Source organism: Sinohyriopsis cumingii, unplaced genomic scaffold (assembly GCF_028554795.1).
Source record: "Sinohyriopsis cumingii isolate HCF-2022 unplaced genomic scaffold, ASM2855479v2 utg000695l, whole genome shotgun sequence".
Lineage (NCBI taxonomy): Eukaryota > Metazoa > Mollusca > Bivalvia > Unionida > Unionidae > Sinohyriopsis > Sinohyriopsis cumingii.
The window spans coordinates 2,202,566-2,209,287 of NW_028315924.1; the positions used below are offsets into that span (position 1 = coordinate 2,202,566).

The following is a 6,722-nucleotide window of genomic DNA, read 5'->3' on the forward strand; positions in this document are numbered from 1 at the left end:
ATATTTCTTCTGACAGCTTAAATAATCTATTGCTAACAAGTATTATAATGTCATTGCCCTTCATTCTCTTTATCTATATACACATTATTTTAGCATTGGAAAAGGTTCGTGACAATGTTAAATTATCTATTGCAGCTATGCTGTCACTATTGAAATAATGAGAAGACGTGGATTTGTATAATGTTTGTAGGTTGACTGAGTGTACAGCCGAACAGAGAGAGAAAAAAATCAGATGCTGATTTTGGGACAATTCTCTTTAAATTATACAACTTTAACATGATTCCTATCCTAACAAGAAAATGCACATACCTTTCTAAAAAGATTCAAATGAAAGTCAAAGAAGATATTTCTTCTGACAGCCTAAATAATCTCAGTAAGAGTATTGCTGACAAGTATTCTAATGTCATTGGCTTTCAGTTACACCAGAGAAGCCAATAAATTTCCGTGCTACCAACATACAGGAAAAACAACTGTCACTGAGGTGGCAATCTGGATATGATGGGGGATTGACTCAAACTTTCGTGGTTGAGTTAAGTCTTGATAATATAACATGGAATAATGTGTCTGAAGTCAGTGCTGGAAACAGGGATGGATGGTTTACTACAGTCATTGAGGACCTTATCCCAGGATCTGAATATTATTTTAGATTGTATGCATACAACGTAAATGGAAGAGGAGACTTTGCTGATGTACAAGTTGTCATAAGGATGTTGAAAGGTTGTACTGTTTTGCATATTTTCATTCCTTAAGTGTATTTTCCTATTTATCTTCCCATGAGGTTCAAGAAAATCAACCATTAAATGGAACATAAGTATAGATGAATATTCAAAATTATCCAACTTGTACACATGTAAATATTATGGTATTTGCTACAATCAAATATTGTACACCAAATATTATGGTATTTGCTACAATCAAATGCTAATTAGTCAATGCATGAGTGGCAACCTATGTATCTGTTAAGCTGCAATTTTTGTATCATAGAAAATCTTGGAGCTGTCAAATCAGACATGTCTGTCAGTCCTTCTTGGTGCCATGATTAATGAAGTCTGATTCATTATTGTTGATATAAGGAATGGATCATCACCCAAACTTAAATTTTCTGCTGAGAAAAAGTTACAATGGTGCCATTTATATATCAAATAAGAAAATAGTTTTGGCCATACTCTGAATACTAGATTATCTTCTGAATATGCAGTAGTACAATTTTCTATAAAATAACTTTCACAGATTTTTTGTGTGTATATTTACAAAGAAATATCTATTGGAAAAGAAAACAATATTAATCTTACATTTGTCAGTAGCAAAAACATTAGTAAACAAATTAGACTTGAAATTTGTTGCATCCACAGTGATATGCTAATACAAAGATCTATTTAATCGAATCTTCATGCCCATCTTCATTAGAGGTCGGTGCATCGGTTGGAATAAGTGTTGGTGGAGCTGTTGGAATTGGTGTTGGTGGAATTGTTCTTGGATTAATTGCAGCTATCATTGCCTTCACAATCAGAAGACACTTAAATGGTATGTGTAAGAAGTATATTAAGACAATTAAATGGTATGTATAAGGAGTATATTAAGACAATTATATGGTATGTATAAGGAGTATATTAAGACAATTTAATGGTATGTATAAGAGTATATTAAGACAATTTAATGGTGTGTATAAGGAGTATATTAAGACAATTATATGGTATGTAAGGAGTATATTAAGACAATTAAATGGTATGTATAAGGAGTATATTAAGACAATTTAATGGTATGTATAAGGAGTATATTAAGACAATTATATGGTATGTATAAGGAGTATATTAAGACAATTATATGGTATGTATAAGGAGTATATTAAGACAATTTAATGGTATGTATAAGAGTATGCTAAGACAATGAAATATTATATATAAGGAGTATATTAAGACAATTTAATGGTATGTATAAGGAGTATATTAAGACAATTATATGGTATGTATAAGGAGTATATTAAGACAATTAAATGGTATGTATAAGGAGTATATAAAGACAAATAAATGGTATGTAAGGAGTATATTAAGACAATTAAATGGTATGTATAAGGAGTATATTAAGACAATTAAATGGGTATGTATAGGGAGTATATTAAGACAATTAATGGTATGTATAAGGAGTATATTAAGACAATTAAATGGGTATGTATAAGGAGTATATTAAGACAATTTAATGGTATGTATAAGGAGTATATTAAGACAATTAAATGGGTATGTATAAGGAGTATATTAAGACAAATAAATGGTATGTATAAGGAGTATATTAAGACAATTAAATGGTATGTATAAGGAATATTTTAAAACAATTAAATGGTAAGTGTAAGGAATATATTTAAGACTATATTCCAAAACATTATCTGAATATGAAATGACAGTATGGAGTGCTAGTGAATGTTACTGAGTTGAATAAGATGACATGGCCTTTTCAGAAGAAAATAATATTATGAATGACCTTTTATAATGTTTATATAAATCCAAGAATTTAATTACATCAATGCTGCTAATTTTGATAAGATTATAAGTTCCGTGAATGGAAAGATTAAAGCCATCCATTGCATAGATAAATAAAATCAAGGAAACTTGTTTATTTTTTCCATTTTCAAAGTCTAGTATTTTACACTTTTAAACCTAAATTGCCATAAAATTGTTTCATTTTTATTCATCATCCTTATTTCAGACGAGATTTAAAATTAATTTTAAAAAAACAATGAGGATCAGTCAGCCATTTGAATTGGTCTTACTTGGGTTTAATACACAGAAATTTTAAAAGTTGTCTACAGATATGACAGTTACAAGTCTGGAACACTCATATTTAAATTGAAAATACCCCAAGTCTTCAGACTATTGTGATAATTTAAAGCTTAACGAAGTTTTCTGTTAAAGAAAAATACCCCCAGATTTCTCAGTAGTAACAGTCTGCTCATCCACTCACATGTTTTGAAATTTTTGAATAACATCAAGAAAATCAGTGATAACAACATCAAGAAAATCAGTGATAACAACATCAAGAAAATCAATGATAATAACATCAAGAAAGTTAGTGATAATAACATCAAGAAAATCAGTGATAATGACATCAAGAAAATCAGTGATAATAACATCAAGAAAATTAGTGATAATGACATCAAGAAAGTCAGTGATAATAACATCAAGAAAATCAGTGATAATGACATCAAGAAAATTAGTGATAATAACATCAAGAAAATCAGTGATAATAACATCAAGAAAATCAGTGATAATGACATCAAGAAAATCAGTGATAATAACATCAAGAAAATTAGTGATAATAACATCAAGAAAATTAGTGATAATAACATCAAGAAAATAAGCCATGAAAATGATGATCTAAACAGACTGTATTGGCATCATATCACATGTATATTTGATTGTAGAAGAGGCACATTTCTATAAGAAGTATTTTTCTAAGTAATATCAGAACACCTACTAGAAATAAAGTGATGTCTAGAATAGTGAAATGCCAATACACTAAGAATCTTTTTTCCTCCTATTAATTGTATCCTCCATTTCTGATAAATGATGGGACCACTTAAAGATGGCATGTTAACTCTGACTCAGAATGACTATTTAATCACACTGGACAACAAATTTTTACAAAAGTCATGTTACTGAAATAAAATTAGTCAATTCTTATCAATTTTTATGTGCTGAACACGAATATGACAGTCAAATTGCAAAATTGGCTCTAGTTTTTTTGTAATCTGCAAGAAATTAATGTTTACATAACGAAATGCATTCCAATAGTAAAAGGTCAACTGTAATAGCCTACCTATAAAAAATCAAGTCATTGACTACATCTTAGATTTCTTCGCCTGTCTCTTGTACAGCTGTTCGGGAGCATCTCTGAGGAGTGTCCAGCAGTAGTCAGCCAGCATTGTAGTGGACCATTTTCCCTGGTATCTTTGTTCCATTGTTGCGATATTTTGATGAAAACGTTCGCCGTGTTCATCACTAACAATACCACAGTTGCTAGGAAAGAAATCCAAATGGAAATGAAGGAAGTGAATCTTTAGAGACATATTGCAGCCAAGTTTCTTATACTTCATCAACATGTCTTCTACTAGTTCCTTATAGTTTTCTGCCCTAACATTTCCGAGGAAGTTTGTAGAAACTAGGCGAAAAGCATTCCATGCTTGTTTAGCGTCACCTTCCAGCAAGTTGTTGAACCGGTCATCTTTGAAAAGCTCTCGAATCTGAGGACCCACAAAAACTCCCTCTTTAATCTTTGCTTCGCTGAGTCGAGGGAATTTTTCATGCAGGTATCGGAATGCTGGCAAAGTCCGGTCAATGGCTTTCACGAAGTTCTTCATCAAACCTAGTTTGATGTGAAGGGGTGGTAGCAAGATTTTCTGAGCCTCAACCAGAGCTGGGTGTTGGATATTCTTCTCTCCAATGGCTACATTCTGCCTGTGAGTCCATTCCTTCCTCATGTAGTGCATTTCCCTTGCTCGGCTATCCCACTCGCATAAGAAACACATGTATTTTGTATATCCTTGCTGCAGTCCCATTAAAAGGGCAACTACCTTCAAATCACCACAGAGGTGCCAGCTGTACTTGTTATACTCAATGGAATTCAGTAGCTGCCTTAAGTTATCGTATGTCTCTTTCATGTGGACAGCATACGCTACTGGAATAGATGGAAGAATGTTTCCATTGTGCAAAAGCACAGCCTTGAGACTCAGTTTCGAAGAGTCCACAAATAGTGTCCATTCTTGTGGGTCATGAGTGATTTTTAAAGCATTCATGAGGCCCTCAATATCGGAACAGAATATCAGATTACTTTCCTTTCTGAAGAAAGGCTCCAATTGCTGGTGGCGCTTTCGATATGCAGTAATTGTGACATCTTCTTCTAGAAGATTCCATTGTTGGAGTCTTGATCCTAGCAATTCTGCCTTGTTCTTTGATAAGTCCAAATCACGAATCAGGTCATTTAGTTCTTCCTGTGTTATTCTGTGTGGGGTTGATGATGCACCACAGTGAAAATCTGGATCACTGCATGCTGATGGACCAGGAGAAGAACAGGTCGACTCACCTTTGTCTTCGTCAGATGAATCAAGAGAATATTCTGCTGGAGGTTCTGGAATAGGAAGTCCCTCACCATGTGGAACTGGTCTCAATGCAGACGGAATGTTTGGGTAGACTATTCTCGACTTCTTTCGCTTCGTTATTCCGCCGGAAAGAGGAGGAACCAAGCAGAAGTAACAGTCATTTAGGTGGTTGCTTGGCTCTCTCCACACCATTGGGACTGCAAACGGCATTGATGACCTTTTGCAATTCAACCACTGTGAAAGCTGTGTTGTACATGTAGCACAGCATATATGCGGAGCCCAAGGCTTGTCTTGGTCACCAACCTTGCATCCGAAGTAAAGATGATATGCCTTCTTCACTTGAGAATTGATACTTTTCTTCTGGTTGGCAAATGTCACTTCCCCACAAATATAGCAAAAATTGTCCGCGGTATTAACACACTTTCGAGGCATTACTGTTCTTTATTGTACGTAAATGGATAAAATAATAAGTTTTATGTAACAGTAGCTTGAACTGTCTCGCACAACGTCTAAAATATTTTAAATGCTGAACCTATCTGATTGGGCTTTATATAGTACACTGCTTACGTCAGCTTCAGCAGCCGCCTGGCATTAGTATAATAGGCCTACACATGTATAGTACACTGCTGACGTCAACTTACTTCAGCAGCCGCATGGCATTAGTATTGCATTGCATCAGAAAATGATGCAATCAACTGTGGATGATGTGAGCATGATGGTATTATGCAATGTTACATCATTATTCCGGATGTTGCTGCAGTCCTACTGGAGAAATTTACACAGTGAAACATAGAAAATGAGGTATATGAATATCTTCAAAACGAGAGCCAATACAAATTTTTCACGGTTATATTCGTGTTCGGCACACCAAAATACTACAGATTAGGGCCTTTTCAAGTCAGTAATGATTTCACTGTTGACCAGTGTCATCATTCAAAATGTTCATGTCAAAATGTAAAAAAGAACAAAAGATACTTTTATTACAATTTATTTTAATGTCAAATCAAGCAAATTTAAGAATATCCTTTTGTTTTACATTTGAGCATGAATTCAATTATTTATGTTCTCTGACATTGTTGTTACAAAAGTGCTTGCTCATAGCTGTGTCCAATATAATGATCATTGTATACTACTGGTACTATTACTACTACTACTACACACACACACACTATATATATATATATATATATATATATATATATATATATATATATATATATATATAATTTATTGCCTCACTTAATTATTGTTTTTCATTTTCAGGATCTACAAACTCTTGCTTCAGGAGGTGAGTAGATAACATGAGTTTAATTACCCAGAAATCTATATCCACTTCAAAGTAGCTAGACTGATATATTTGGGTAATGTCAAATTTTGTTTTCTCATTATCAGCTTGAAACTGTAAAATTGCTTCAGTTGAATTGCTGTTATTTTTCAAAGTTGACATCATTACCAGAGACAGTATACTGTGATAGAATTTAAGTCATATTATCAAAATAGTTATGTCTGGTCAATAGTCTTTCTTTATGTTATCTGTGTAGGTCTAAATGAGGAAACAATGAGATTTACATGCATGCTATTCATAGCAATCATTTTTCATGTAAGTCATTTCATAGGTCAAGAGGATGGGTTA

The 6,722-nt window shown here is 33.2% G+C and overlaps 1 long non-coding RNA gene across 1 annotated transcript; it reads left to right on the forward strand.

The window, feature by feature from the left end:
- Positions 1–304: 304 nt before the first annotated feature.
- On the forward strand, positions 305–6,377 carry LOC149773289 (uncharacterized). Its single transcript, XR_016417401.1, has 3 exons — positions 305–717; positions 1,408–1,524; positions 6,353–6,377. It is a non-coding gene; the product is annotated as an uncharacterized LOC149773289 (long non-coding RNA).
- Positions 6,378–6,722: the final 345 nt, after the last annotated feature.